At 45.3% G+C, this 14757-nt stretch overlaps 1 long non-coding RNA gene across 1 annotated transcript in view; it reads left to right on the forward strand.

Moving 5' to 3' along the window:
* The first annotated feature begins 1960 nt into the window (after window positions 1–1960).
* LOC142017832 (uncharacterized) overlaps window positions 1961–14757 on the forward strand; it is a 56936-nt gene continuing 44139 nt past the window's right edge. The window contains exon 1 of the long non-coding RNA XR_012646601.1: window positions 1961–2191. This is a non-coding gene — a long non-coding RNA (uncharacterized LOC142017832). The remainder of the gene's footprint in view (window positions 2192–14757) is intronic.

Raw genomic sequence — 14757 nt, forward strand, 5'->3', positions numbered from 1 at the left:
GTCAGGCCTTATGTCATGAGCCCAGTTGAAGGCTTGTTTTCATTAGAAAATTATGTCATGTTAGGGAATAATTTAAGGAGTTGCAATAACCACCAAAAAATTACCATGACATGTTGAGTCCACGTAGCCTGAAAGATGTGCTCCACTTCTTGTTAGTGGATCATAGCCAAGTGCTTGTTTCAGTTAGATTTTCCCAGATGACATGGCATTAAACACATTTTGTCTCTCTTCAGAGAGACTGCGTTGCCGTAGTAAACCATGTCAGTGAACGTGAGTCTTCAAGGTTGTTTCCCAATTCTCTATAATCAACTAGTGAAAACAGGTGGATTAACTGAACCTGCTTTACAATGCAGAGGACAGCTAGCTTAACTGTAGACTGCTAGACTACAGGGAGTATTTATCCTCATGTCAAGCAAAGCCTGATCCAAAACCCAGGAAAGAAGTGGAAAGACTGCCCTTTATTTGAATCAGGTCCCTTAAGATCAATTGTGAAGCACACTAGATACTGTGACAAATTCCCCTGTCAACCCCCTAGGGGTCCTGGTGGTTCCCTGATGTGCCTCAGAGACTCACAGTGGCCCTTAACTGCCCAGGTCTTTCCAGAGGCGGGGGTCTCTGCTTAGCGAGCCATTCTCATCACAGGCAAGTCCTGAGTCAGGGTAAAACAGCCCCCTTGCAGGCTTTTGCTGTTCCATGGAAGTATCCCTCTGGGGAAGGGTGGGGGGAGTCCAGACCCACCCACTACCCTGGACTCCGGCCCAGGGTCCCTAAGACAGAAAAAGGCAACTAGAGGGGCTCTTGCCCCTGCCCCAACGTAGCAACCTCACCCTGGGCCACTTCATCGACCACTTCCCCATAGTACTTTCTTGTGCTGCTCTGCTCCAGCCTTCTCTCCCCTGTGCACCCTCCAACTTTTTCCTCCTGCTGCCTGGGGGAAGCTTTTTATAGGAAGTCCAGAGGCCTCAGCTGGGCACAGGTGCTGCTTAGCCCCAGCTGTGGATGACCCTAATGAGGCCCCAGCTGCCTGCCCTAACTGGGGCTTAACCAGGGAGCAGAAAAGCATTAGCTCCCCCATCCAGTATACATGCCTTCTACCAAGTCCTTGCAGCCATGTAGGCTGTGGTCTGCCACAATACATTTGTATGTGTATGTTTCAGTGATACTTTGTAAGTGAACCTTCTCTTCAGAGAACAATAAGCACTGAACCTAAATGATCCTATCCAGCTAAGCACATTGCCAGCAAGGCGCACGTGCACATCACAGGGGTAAATAAATAAACAACCAAATATTTAAATGTTAGGAGTCCCCAGAGCTTGACCTCTGCTCCACCCAGAGTACAAGGGTTTAAGTCAAGTAAGTCCACAGCTTGCGTGATGTTGCAACGGTTCGGATTGTATCATGCATGCAACCAAGAGAAACTCATGCACCAATTCCAAGAAATCAACTCAAGTATGCTCTGCATGTCTATGATTACAACACAGATAAAGATCAAGTGTTAGGTGCTGCCAGATGGGAAGAGGATGAGTATAAGTGATGGTGACATTAGGTCCATTGACTACTGCTATAGGAAACTAGTCATGCTAACCTGAAAATATATTGATTGTTCAAGCCAACGAGTCACATTCAACTGGCCAAATAGCCACAATTAGCCAGTAGCTAGCACATTGGACACCCCTGCTTTAGGCGGATTGAGTAGAACTTGGAAACACAGATGTATGGTGAGATGACCCAAGATGTAAACATACATGATTATAGCAGCTGTTTTGAGGGAGGTATCAGTGGCATAGCAAAAACTACATTTTCTTCATGCTCTGCCTGCCCACCTAACATTCCCCCTGTGGCTATGCTGATGGTTTGAAGAAAGGAGAAGAAACTATTTAAATTGATTGGTACCTTTTTAGAAAAAAAAAAGTTATCTTTCTTCTCCAAAGCCATTTAGCAATACATCTGGCCATTTATATCCAGATTCAGGATGTCATACTAGGAATCTCCTCTAAGGCTCGCAAAAGAGCCGCTCATCTCTCACTGACATTTGCCATTGTGTTTCTGGTTTCACAGCTTCTTCTCTGGGAAGTCCGAAAAAATAAATGCTGCTTTTCAGTGTTCCAGGCTCAGGTGCAGAATCCAAGGTCACACAACGGTGTGTCCTTTTTGAGCCATATTTACTTGGGATGCACACCTATTGTATAAAGTGAGTAGAAAATTGCCTAATTCTGTGGATGACAACCTGGGGAAGACAGCAGAAATCGTTGTTCAAATGGCTTGCAACTGAAATGGACCTCTCTTCAAAAGCTCTGCACAGTTCTGCTTCTACTTATAACTCTGCTAACCCTCTTTCTCCTGCTCTTGCTGCACATGCACAGCATAAGTCTGCCCTTATCCTCTACTTCTGCCTTCACTCCAACCACTCAGATTTGTTCTTTGTCCTATGCCTCCTTTCATGTCCATATGTGTTCTAAGCACAGCCACCCACCCACCCTCCCACAGAGACTTGCTTTATTCTAGTTTCTGCTTAAAGCACACTAATTTTGTGAAACCACCATAGCCACCAATCATCTTCTATTATCCTTAAACTTGGGTCTTTCTGCCAGTTGGTATATATTGTATCTGTCCTGCACTGTCTGTCTTGCGTTAGGTCCAAATCCTCTGTGGGGTACTCAGGTAGTAGCAATGGGATTGTTTGTGTAAATAAGGCACAGACTGTAATTCCCTAGAGGAAAATATTACGTCTTTCCCTGGTATCACACAGAACTGAGCACATTGTCAGCACACGGCAAGTCTCAGGCTTCCCATGTATATAATACAGCTGAACTGCTGTTCTTTGCCTCGAGAGAGCATGGACACTGAATATGTTCCTTTAAGGTCTGTGGACTCTGTTCTAAAATGGCACCTCTTCAGTGGAGCTCACATGTTGCTTTCAGTTTTAATAAAACCTGTAATACTCCAAGAAATCATCTCCTAAAGACAAAAATTTGTTCTGGGGACACAGTGGGAGATTAGTCCCAGAGGCTACAAGTCACGAAAGCATTTAAGGAGTGAATTAGCTGGGACTTAAGCGTGTGCTCAAAAGCTTTCTGAAGAGGATTGCTTTCCTGGATCAGTGAGAACAACCATCTGTCATATACAGAGATTAATTCATAGCGAATACCTGTCTGACTTTTGAGAGATCTGAACCTTGGAAGCCCATGTTCTACCTCTGTGAATTCACTCCTAGTGAAAGAGATGGAAACAGAAGTTTCCCCTCTGCTAGAAGTAAAGTAAAAGCCAAATCAGCCTGGTATGATTTGTGGAGATATTATGCTTTGACAATTTAAGGTTCAGGCTGCATAAAAAGAATTTGAGGGGCTAAAAAGTTGCCTTCTGGTTTTTCAAGTACACAGAAAATCTCCCAGGAGACATAGGAGTGTTAATGGTAAGCACTCAAAGACTTGTCCTTAAAACTACCTAAAACTACCAAACGTCGTTTTGTTTCTCTGCTTCACCACAGAGCCCCTGCCTACTCCATCTCTTCCTCTTTGGTTTCTAAATTCAGGTTTAAAGACAACGTACATATATATTGCAGCAATACGTGAATCAGTGCATGGACACACAAGTCAGGCAAAGATTTAATAGTACAGAATGGATCACCAAACCCTTGATACAAAAAGGCACAAAAATCCAGTTTTTAATAGTTACATTTCTAAAGCTCAGCAGATGAAATGGCTGATTGAGCTATAGGGTATTTGCCCAGAAAAGAAAGGAGTGGTAAGGAAAAAAAAAATGTCCTCCAATAGCTCTCCCATATGCTATTGGTATGTTCATGAACCAATATAGTACAATTTGATGTATTGCAGAGCTGCATTGTCAAAAGGAAAAAAAAAAAAAAGCTTGACCACCCACTGACAGCAGTATGTTAAATTATGTGGTGTAGTTTAGCAGAGCATAGAGTAGAAGTAAATACATCAAAAATTTGCTCCAGTTTCTGCCACTGACTCAGTGTGTGGCCTTGAACTCTGTGTCACAGTTAATCTATCCGTTAAACTGAAATAATACTTTTTCATCATTGTAAAGCACTTTAAGTTGCTCTAAAAATATTGTGCCCCATACTGCAAATTGCTGAACACTTAAGTTCAAGTTGCTTCACCATAGGCTACCTTTCCTCTCTCACTGGCACTAACCCATTATTCTCAGTGATTATTATATTAACACCTTTGTAATGACAATATTAACAAGAAGGTAATGCTGCAAACATTTATCACCTTTCTGATCAGCAGAACTTTTGCCGATGTGTACCAGTACAGCAGTGCTTGCTGCATTGCCGTTTAATACAATTCTGTTACAAGACCCAAAACATGATGCTTTTTGAAATATCACAGCTCCTGCATTTGTTCAGTGAGAGACGTATCTCCAGTTTCATTCACTTAAAGCAAGTTTCCATTCCTCATGGTTGCAGAGAAAAACCTGAGAATGTTACTCAAGTGCACCCTCAAGAGTCAGAAAGAAGAAGGGAAATACAAAGAACCCACATCTGGTTTAGTTGGGTTGGCTGGTTGATTAGTAAGCTCATGCTTTCTAGGGACCTGTGTCATGATTTTTGAGCATTTGGGTTTAGCAAACCTGTACTACCTGCCAATTTACATGAACTGAGGATCTGGCCCTTTAGGTCTTTCCAAAATATATGCTTACATAGCATAGAATTGCACAGAATAGCCATCAGAGAGGTAGCCATGTAGTCTGTAGTTTCGAGAACAACAAGAAGTCTTGTGGCACCTTATAGTCTAACAGATATTTTGGAGCATAAGCTTTTGTAGGCAAAGACCCACTTCAGCAGATGCATGAGTGTGGGGGTGGTTTCAGACGGGTATTTAAAGAGTGAGGTAAAAGGGAGGGCCAGAGCTGACAAGGTCTATTCAGCAAGGTGGAAATGGCCCAGTATCAACAGCACTTATCAAAAGAGAGAAAAACAAGTCAGATCAGACAGGGGGATGTGAACCTTTGTCAGAGTCTAATGGGGAGATATCAGCACCCACAGCAGAGAAACTGCCTTTGTAAACTGCGAGCCACTCCCAGTTTCTGTTTAATCCATGGTTAATGGAGTCAAATTTGCAAATAAATTGCAGCTCAGAGATTTCTCTCTCCATTTGATTTTTGAAATTTTTTTGTTTCAGAACTGCCACCCTTAAATCTGCCACTGAGAGTCCAGGGAGATTGAAGTGTTCAACCACAGGCTTCTGTCCATTACCATTCCTGATGTCTGATATATGTCCATTTATTCTTTTACGGAGAGACTGTCCAGTTTGGCCAATGTAAATTGGAGTGGGACATTGCTGGCACATGATGGCATATATTATATTAGTAGATGTGCAGGTAAAGGAGCCCCTGATGGCATAGTTGGTGTTAGGTCCTGTGATGATGTCACTGGTGTAGATATGTGAGCAGAGTTGGCAGCGAGAACTGTTGCAGGGGCTGGTTCCAGGCTTAGAGTCACTGGTTTGTGATTTGTAGTGGCTGGTGAGGATTTGTTTAAGGTTGGCAGGCTGTCTACAGGCAAGGACAGGCCTGCCTCCCAAGGTCTGTGAGAGCGAAAGATCATTGCTCAGGATGGGTTGCAGATCACTGATGATGCACTGGAGAGGCCTTAGGTGGGTGCTGTATGTGATGGTCAGTGGTGTTCTCTTGTTTTCCTTGCAAGGCCTGTCTTGTAGCAGGTGGCTTCTGAGTATCCATCTGGCTCTATCAGTCTGTTTCCTCACTTCCTTAGGTGGGTATTGTAGTTTGAGGAAAGCTTGGTAAAGGTCTTGTAGATGTTTGTCTCTGGCTGATGAATCAGAGCAAGTACGGTTGTACCTTAGTGCCTGGCTGTAAACAATGGATCATGTAGTATGCCCTGGATGGAAGATGGGGGTGTGTAGATAAGCATAGCGGTCTGTGGGTTTTTGGTATAGGGTGGTATTTATGTGACCATCGCTTATCTGCAGAGTAGCATCCAGGAAGTGAATTTCTTGTGTGGACACTCAGTGGCAGATTTAAGGGTGACAGTTCTGACGAAGCAGGTCTTTGCCCATGAAAGCTTATGCTCCAAAATATCTGTTAGTCTATAAGGTGCCACAAGACTTCTTGTTGTTCTCATGGAATAGCTAGAAAAGCTCCAGTTAGAACAATTGCAAAGTATCAGTGAGAATATACATTAAGCTAAAACAGTATCAAACCCATTAAAATACCAGACACCCAGACAATTAGAATTCCACTTACCAACCCAATTACCAGTTAAAACACCAATTGGCTATTTATAAAATAATAAAATACATAATTTAAATAGAATTTCAGAATATAAAATATCACTCCAATGAGTATAAATAATTAATATTAAAATGTTTCAATTGACCCAAAATGATTTTATAGAAATTTAGTAATATAGGAAATTTCAAAACGTTGATCTTTTTGCTTCTGTTCAAAATAGTGGTTTACGTCAGCATTTTCTCACAGAGCAGCTCTAGTGATACGTTATGATGCTTTTCTTGCTAGCTATATGTCTGCTGCACTCACAATGTCCTAGTATGTTTTGTGACACTCCTTCCTTTACTGCAAGCCAATTCCATCAAGGGCTACGTCTACACGTGCACCCAACTTCGAAATAGCTTATTTCGATGTTGCGACATCGAAATAGGCTATTTCGATGAATAACGTCTACACGTCCTCCAGGGCTGGCAACGTCGATGTTCAACTTCGACGTTGCTCAGCCCAACATCGAAATAGGCACAGCGAGGGAACGTCTACACGCCAAAGTAGCACACATCGAAATAAGGGAGCCAGGCACAGCTGCAGACAGGGTCACGGGGCGGACTCAACAGCAAGTCGCTCCCTTAAAGGGCCCCTCCCAGACACACTTTCATTAAACAGTGCAAGATACACAGAGCCAACAACTAGTTGCAGACCCTGTATATGCAGCACGGACCCCCAGCTGCAGCAGCAGCAGCCAGAAGCCCTGGGCTAAGGGCTGCTGCCCACGGTGACCACAGAGCCCCGCAAGGGCTGGAGAGAGAGTATCTCTCAATCCCCCAGCTGATGGCCGCCATGGAGGACCCCGCTATTTCGATGTTGCGGGACGCGGATCGTCTACACGTCCCTACTTCGATGTTGAACGTCGAAGTAGGGCGCTATTCCCATCCGCTCATGGGGTTAGCGACTTCGACGTCTCGCCGCCTAATGTCGATTTCAACTTCGAAATAGCGCCCAACACGTGTAGACGTGACGGGCGCTATTTCGAAGTTGGTGCCGCTACTTCGAAGTAGCGTGCACGTGTAGACGCAGCCAAGGAGAACAGTCACTCTACCCCACCGCAGTGCAGGTTTAGTAATATGGCAGAAATTCATAGAACCATCAGAAGGGACCTCATGGCAGGCCAAGTATTTTTTAGATCACCCCTGACAGATGTTTGTCTGATCTGCTTTTAAAAGATCTACAATGATGGAGATTCCACAGCCCTTTTTGAGCAATTTATTGCAATGTTTAACCACCCAGAAAGGAAGATGATTTCTGATATCCAACCCAAACTGTCCTTGCTCCAAACTAAACTCAGATTTTTGCAACAACATTCATTACTGTTTAGAATTTGAACATAAATACAGAGCATGGAATGAGCACTTAGAGGTTTGTGAAGGACAAAGGCAGAAAAGTGTGCAACTCCTGTCGACTTTCTCTGAGAATTTGGGAATAGCTTATTTTTCTCTACAACCTTTAAAGCGTCCCAACCCTACCCGCAGCACCTCCAATGAAATCAATGGCAAAATAACTCTCCATCAATTCTCTATGTAGGTTTCCTTGGTCAGGCTCAACTCCTCCTGGAAATGTGTGTTGCAACCAGTTTTTAATACATGTACAATTATGCAAGGACCAAAACTTCCATTTCATAGGAAATTCCATGATTTTGAAATTTGTTTTCATTCCAAATCTTGCTCTTGCTTAAATCAATCACAGAGCACTTGTTGATGGGTACCCATAGCAGCACAGCTGCTATCATATATTGTAATGAATTGGTTAAACTCATCAAAGGCTTGCAGTCTAAAACTGAGTTTCCCTAACTTTATATAGTTGGGACCTAGTTTTTTCCAGTCTCTTTTTTGCGGCCCAAAAATATAAATGCAAAAAAAAAAAAAAAAAGAATGAAAAATGAATAAATTTTCACTGTTTATTATTTATTCACAATAATAATAGTACATAGCGATCATTTGTATATTTTCTAAGGACTAGTGTTTTTTCCCAAGGATCGGTACTGTGCCATGGACCACACTTTGGGAAACTGATCTAAAGGAATAAAAATGCCTCTGTTGTCTCAAAAGGAAGAACTCCATTGTAAAATATGACTTAAAACCAAACTAAGTTCTCCAGAAAAAGAGAACTAAGAAATTCAGTCCAAAGCTAGGAAGGAAGTTCAATAGCTGATCAGAATAAATCATGGCACAAACAACTATTTCTGTCTTTGGATTTTATAACTTGCAAAATGATACCATGCTGCCTTGGGGTTGTCCATTTCTTTAGCTAAATACACTTAGAAATAAATGCTCATTTATGATGCATAGGGATTTAAGGGCATGATTCCTATTCATGCAAAATTTGTGACTCCAGCTAAATCCCTTCATGCAGCTTGGACAGTGTCTTCCCCATCTTAGTTTCATTTTATATTGCCTAGAGAATGAATTCAGAGGGATGTCCTTCTAACTAACCATTAAACAATTTCCTACGGGAAAGGAAACCAAGATTTTGGAAGCTGAACCAGTGTTAACTTGTTAGATTACAAAATCTTATAGACTGAAATTGACTGATTTAGATTTCAACAGGTTTTGTGTCAGCCGGATTTTCCGTAATAAAATATATCCTGAAGCCCAGATTATCAGTACAATATCACCTGCTGTTAGAGATGTTCATATAGGATGACAAGTATATTCAGAAGGTTCTTTGCAAAAAAAGAATAAGACATAGTCCCTGCACCAAAGACAACTGAAGGGATCACAAATGAAATCTCTGCATAAAGCGGAGTGATGTGACCTGCTAGGGATCTATATTCAGAAGAACTCAAGCACTGCTCGAGGGAACATAATAACAGGCAGAAACCTGATGCTAGCTGTAAGACCTGTGATCCACTAGTTGCTATGGATGGGCATAGAGCAGTCAAACAGACCAGTAATGCACAGTAGCTGGGGTACCAAGGGCTTTTACACAGGACACCTGGACAAAACCCCTCATTTACATGAAAGGGTCATGGACCTTGGGGAAAAATCATCAAAGAGGCCTTTGTATCACCTGTGCACATGGTTTTCAAGGTCTGATTTCTATGCACTTCTGTGTTCTCAAAAGGAAGAACTCCACTATCAAATATGACTTAAAACCAAACTAATTAAGTTCTCCAGAAAAACAGAGCACGTGCATAGGCATGAGAGCATGAAAAGTGAAGGCACAAGTTTACACTTTCACAGACAGGCCTTGCTCATCTATACTGGTCTTTATTATTCACACAAAGGAGAAAGAACCTCTGTTTCTAAGGTCTAATCCAGAAGACAACTGCGTAGTTGGACTGTATGGATTTAACATGCCTGCCTTGGATGAATGACATTTCAAACTGTGCATCCTCTGCTCAGACATGTATCCAAACCTAACTCTCAGGCCACTCAGCCATCCACTCCAAGACTTCAGAAATAACTCCCAAAACATGTGAAAAAGAAGCATTTCCCGTGCAAGAAAAGGGACAACATAGCAGAAGACAGTCTGTAAAGGACTAGGGCTAGCAAATGAAGGTACATTCTGCAAACTCAACTACAATGTCTTTCGTACAGAGGTGATCTAGAGCTCCATTCAAAAGCAGTTTAAAAACAGACATTTCTGCTTTTTCTGTTGCTCTTGGAAGCTCTTATTTAACAGCAGAAATAAAACCACGGAGCTGGAGGCCCTGCATTGCTCACCGAGCCCCGACCCCAAGAGATGGCCAGCAATCCAGCACACCACACCCCCGAGGGCAGCCCCAGAGAGCCAGCTGAGGGCACCCAGGACTCCAACTGGGCTCCAAAATGGAAGGCCTTGTCTGGACTGAGCCAGAACTCAAGGACAACCTGGTACTCTGGCATGATGAAGAGGTGCATCGGACACCACGAGACACCAGAGGAACACCCCCACCTTTGTGCACCTCACCCATGGCCTGGCTGCCTGAGGCCACTCTTCCCAGATCCCCGAGCAGGTCTGGTGTAAGGTCAAAGAGTTGAGAGAGAGCTACATGAGGACCCAGCCCAGCACCTGCCAGTCCAGCCAGGCCCCAGCCAAGTGACCCTACTTCAGGGAGCTGTGGGACTTCCTGGCAGCAGATGGGACCTCCTCATCCCATACCACCATGGAGACAGTTGCACCGGAGCCCTCTGCTGCACCGAAGGTGAAGGCAGGTCCTGCCACAGAGCTTGGAGGCCAGAATGTCAACATCCCATCCAGCAAGCAGTCCTTGGAGGGCTCAATCATAACCAAGCTGCCCTCCACCACCAGCATCCAGGCCACCTCCAACCAGGCATCACCCGACCTTTTTGAGGCCACCTCAGGTAAGGGTGCACCATGGCACATCCCAGGGGGGTGGTACACCTGGTCCCCCATGCGACAGCCCAAGCCCAGATGGCCCATTCAGGGCCCATTCTGGAATGTGGCCCAGGGCCGCAGCTACACCTGCAAACGTGGAGAGCCCCACCAGCCACCCAAGTGTGCTGGGAGGCTGTAGGGGAGGGCTCAGGAGGGGGTCAGTACTCCCCTCGGGCGAATGCCTCCCTGAGTGCCCCCTGGATGTGGACCCCAATGCGGTTGAACTACCAGCTGAGGGCCATGGTGGGCAGCTCCACCATTCAGCCCTCGGGGAGGGTCCCTTCATGTGCCTCGATGAGGTTGTGGAGTGTGCAGCAGGCACCCACAACCTGCGGCATGTTCTCCACTCCCACACTGAGGCACATGAGGAGGCATCTAAACCTTGCTTTCAAGTGACCAAAGGCAGAATACTGGCCCCATGTGAGGCAGGCATTGAACAGCTCCCTGGGAGGGGGTGAAGTGGCCCGTGTATGGGCATATTAGCCAGGGCTGCAGGCAGTAAGCCAGGTTGCCTACAAGGCAGAGCAGCAAGGCAACCTCCCCAATGGCATGCTCTCACTGAGGGACGTAGGTTCCAGCCTCCAACCAGCAGAACAGGGTGGAGTTGCAGAGAATGCACGCATCTTATACCTAGCTTGGCCAGCCCACATAGGTGACAGTGAACCTCTCTTGCGAGTCCACCATCACCTGGAGTGTGATGGAGTGGCACCTCTTGCAGTTCACGTAGTGGACCCCACTGTTGTCCAGGGCCCTGATGGGTATGTGCATCCTGTTGATCACCCTGAAGCACCAGGGGAACGCAACCTTGGCGAAGCCCTTGACAACTATGTCCAGGTCCTCGATGCACAACAGCACATCATTGATGCCTCCCACAACTTGTAAGAGACAGAGGGTGGGCACACATGTGGGTGTGCATGGGGTGCCCCTGCCCCCACTACACCCCCACTTCCTTACAAAACCCTCCACACACCCTTCCCCTACCCACTGGGGCACCCCTCTGGCAGTGGCTGAGCATTGGTCCCCCAGGGCTAGGTGTACCCACACCCTGGTCCAGGCCTTCACACCACGACCCCCAAGGGTCCCCCATGCCCTCTGGTCCCCTTGTAGCCAGGCCAGGACTTGAAGCAGAGCTTACCTCTAGGATGACAGCACTAACATTGGATGTGCTCACCCTGACCTGCTGCCTGATGGACCTGTAGCTGTCCGTGGTGGACAGTTTCCAGGCAGTGATGGTCATGTGCTTTTTGACAGAGATGGCTGGCTGCATCCAGGTGTTCTGCCATCGAAGAAAGAGGTGTGCCAGCTGCAGCTCTCCAGAAAGGTCTCCTTTGTCATCCAGAGATTCTGCAGCCAGTGCTTGTTGCCCCCTTCCAACTTGACTACCCTGTCCCACCAGTTGGTGCTGGTGGTATGGGTCCAGACATGCAGGACAGCTTAGGGGCATGGGGGCAGCAGGGGCAGCGTGGGGCCTGGGTCTCCATCTCCACAGGAGGCTGAGGAAGGTAGCCAGGAGGATGGCCAGCATCCAGGTCAGGGTAACTCTGATGGTCTGCGGCTGCTGGGGGGTTCATGACTGGTGGTTGGGGATGTTAGGACCAGGGACTGGCTCAGCCTTGCTGCGAGCAGCATGATAGGCCTAGCAGCTTGTGCAGGGATGGGCTGTTTGGGAGGTGCCCTTTAACTGACCCTGTGGCTGGGGGCCCCGGAACGGCTCTCTGGCCATGCAACCACAGCTGCAGCATTTTCTGCCCTGTTCTTCCAGAAGAGCATCCATGCATGTGTAGACTTGATCTTCCAGAATAAGGAGCAGCTCTTTCAGCCCACATTTTACATGTAGAAGTGATCTTCTGGAAGCCGATCCTCCAGAAGCTGTCTTCCAGAGGATACTCTTCCAGAAGATCGTGCATGTGTAGAAGCATCCTTAGAGAAAGACCATTGCTTTTATTTCCCAAGGGGTTTGTATTAAAACTAATGCTTTTCAACATAATCATAAATGATCTGGAAAAAGGAGTAAACAATGAGATGGCAAAATTTGCAGATGATACAAAACTGCTCAAGATGGTTAAGTTCAAAATAAGTTGTGAAGAGCTTCAGAAAGATCTCACAAAACTAGGTGATTGGGTAACAAAATGGCAGATGTAATTCAATGTTGATAAATACAAAGTAATACATATTGGAAAACATAATCTCAACTACTTGTATAAAATGATGGAGACTAAATTAGCTGGTACCAATCAAGAGAGATCTGAGTGTCACTGTGGACAGTTCTCTGAAAACATCTACTTAATGTTCAGCAGCAGTCAAAAAAGCAAACAGAATGTTGGAAAATACTAACAAAGGGACAAAGAATATGACCAAGAATATCTTATTGGCCCTATGTAAATCCATGGTATGGCCATATCTCGAATACTGAGTGCAGATGTGGTTGCCACATCTCAAAAAATGTATTTTGGCACTCAAAAAAGTTCAGAAAAGGGCATCAATAACGATTAGGGGCAAGGAACGGCTTCCAAATGAGGAGAGATTGAGAAGACAGGGAGTTTTTATCTTGGAAAAGAGATGACTAAGGGGAGATATAATAGAGGGCTATAACATCATGACTGGAGTCGAGCAAGTGAATAAAGAAGAGTTTTTACTTCCTCCCATAACACAGGAACTATGGGTCACCACATGAAATTAACAGCTTGGCAGGTGTAAAACAGGTAAAAGAAAGTGCCGCTTTACACACCACATAATCAACCTGTGGAACTTCTTGCCAAAGGATGTTGTGAAGGCCAAGAATATAACAGAGTTGAAAAAGAGCTGGATAAATTAATGGAGGATCAGTCCATCAATTGCTATTATCCAGGATGGGCAGGGATGGTAAACAAATGTGACTAACTCCCACTTTCTCCCTCACATACATCCACCTGCCACAACCTTTCATTACAAAGGAAGAATATTCCTGGAACATTGCCTGGAAGAAACCATGAACAGATAGTACTTGTGCATGGGTCAAGCACTGCCCCATATCTCCCTGGTCACTACTGCCAGGTAAGGAAACAAACTTCATAACTGCATCCACATCTGCACCGAGCACTGCTGAAAAATGGTGACAAAAGGGACAGTTGCCACAGGGCCTGGACAGTCCAAAGAGCCCGGAACTCCTGGTTCTTTAAGTTGCTGGCAGATCCCCATGTAGCATGTAGCATGCTCCAGGAGGTGCACTCTGTGCAGTGCTGGGGGTGGGGGCGGTGGCACACTCCAGGCATCGCTGAGGGCTGGCTTGCACCCCTTCCTCCTGAGGCTCTGTCCCTTCCAGGAGCATGCACCCACCCTACCCCCACCCCTGGCACCTTGCCAAGAGTTGGCTTCCCTGTCTGCTTCTGCAAAATTGATCCGCCAGTATCTGTGTCCACAGACACAGCTGGCCATGGATATAAAGCAAACATCTGCAAACTTGCAGGGTTCTAGATGGAATATTTGAATCCACATCCACAACGGCAATAATGAGCCACATCTTCAGATGCAAATAACCACATATACAAAGCAGATATTCCCATATCTGCAGGGCTGTAAGTGTCACCAAAAACATCAGAGATTACACGTCAGCCATTTGTTATAGCTGGGTCTAGCTATACACACAACGCTTACAGGCACACCCTTTCAGACAGAATATTGAGCTGAAAATCTCATGAGAATAACCTGGGCGATTACTTGACTTTCTAACTTCCAGACTCAGGCAGGACTACTGTGAAGTGTCAGGTGTTACTGTGAGAAAATAACCCCAGCTATACAGACAGTATGGTGGGGGCTAATTTAGCCACAACTAATCAGGAAATAGATCTTGGAGTCATCATGCATAGTTCTCTGAAAACATCCATGCAGTGTGCAGCGGCAGTCAAAAAAGCAAACAGGATGTTAGGAATCATTAAAAAGGGGATAGCAAATAAGACAGAGAATATCTTATTGCCTTATATAAAACCATGATACGCCCCCATCTTGAACACTGTGTTCAGCTGTGGTCTCCTCATATCAGAAAAGACACCTTGGCATTAGAAAACATTCAGAAAAGGGCAACTAAAACTATTAGGGATTTGGAATGGGTGCCATATGAATAGAGATTAAAGAGACTCAGACTTTTCAGTTTAGAAGAGAGGAGACTAAGGGGGATATGATAGAGGTATA

This window comes from Carettochelys insculpta, chromosome 9 (genome assembly GCF_033958435.1).
Source record: "Carettochelys insculpta isolate YL-2023 chromosome 9, ASM3395843v1, whole genome shotgun sequence".
NCBI lineage: Eukaryota > Metazoa > Chordata > Testudines > Carettochelyidae > Carettochelys > Carettochelys insculpta.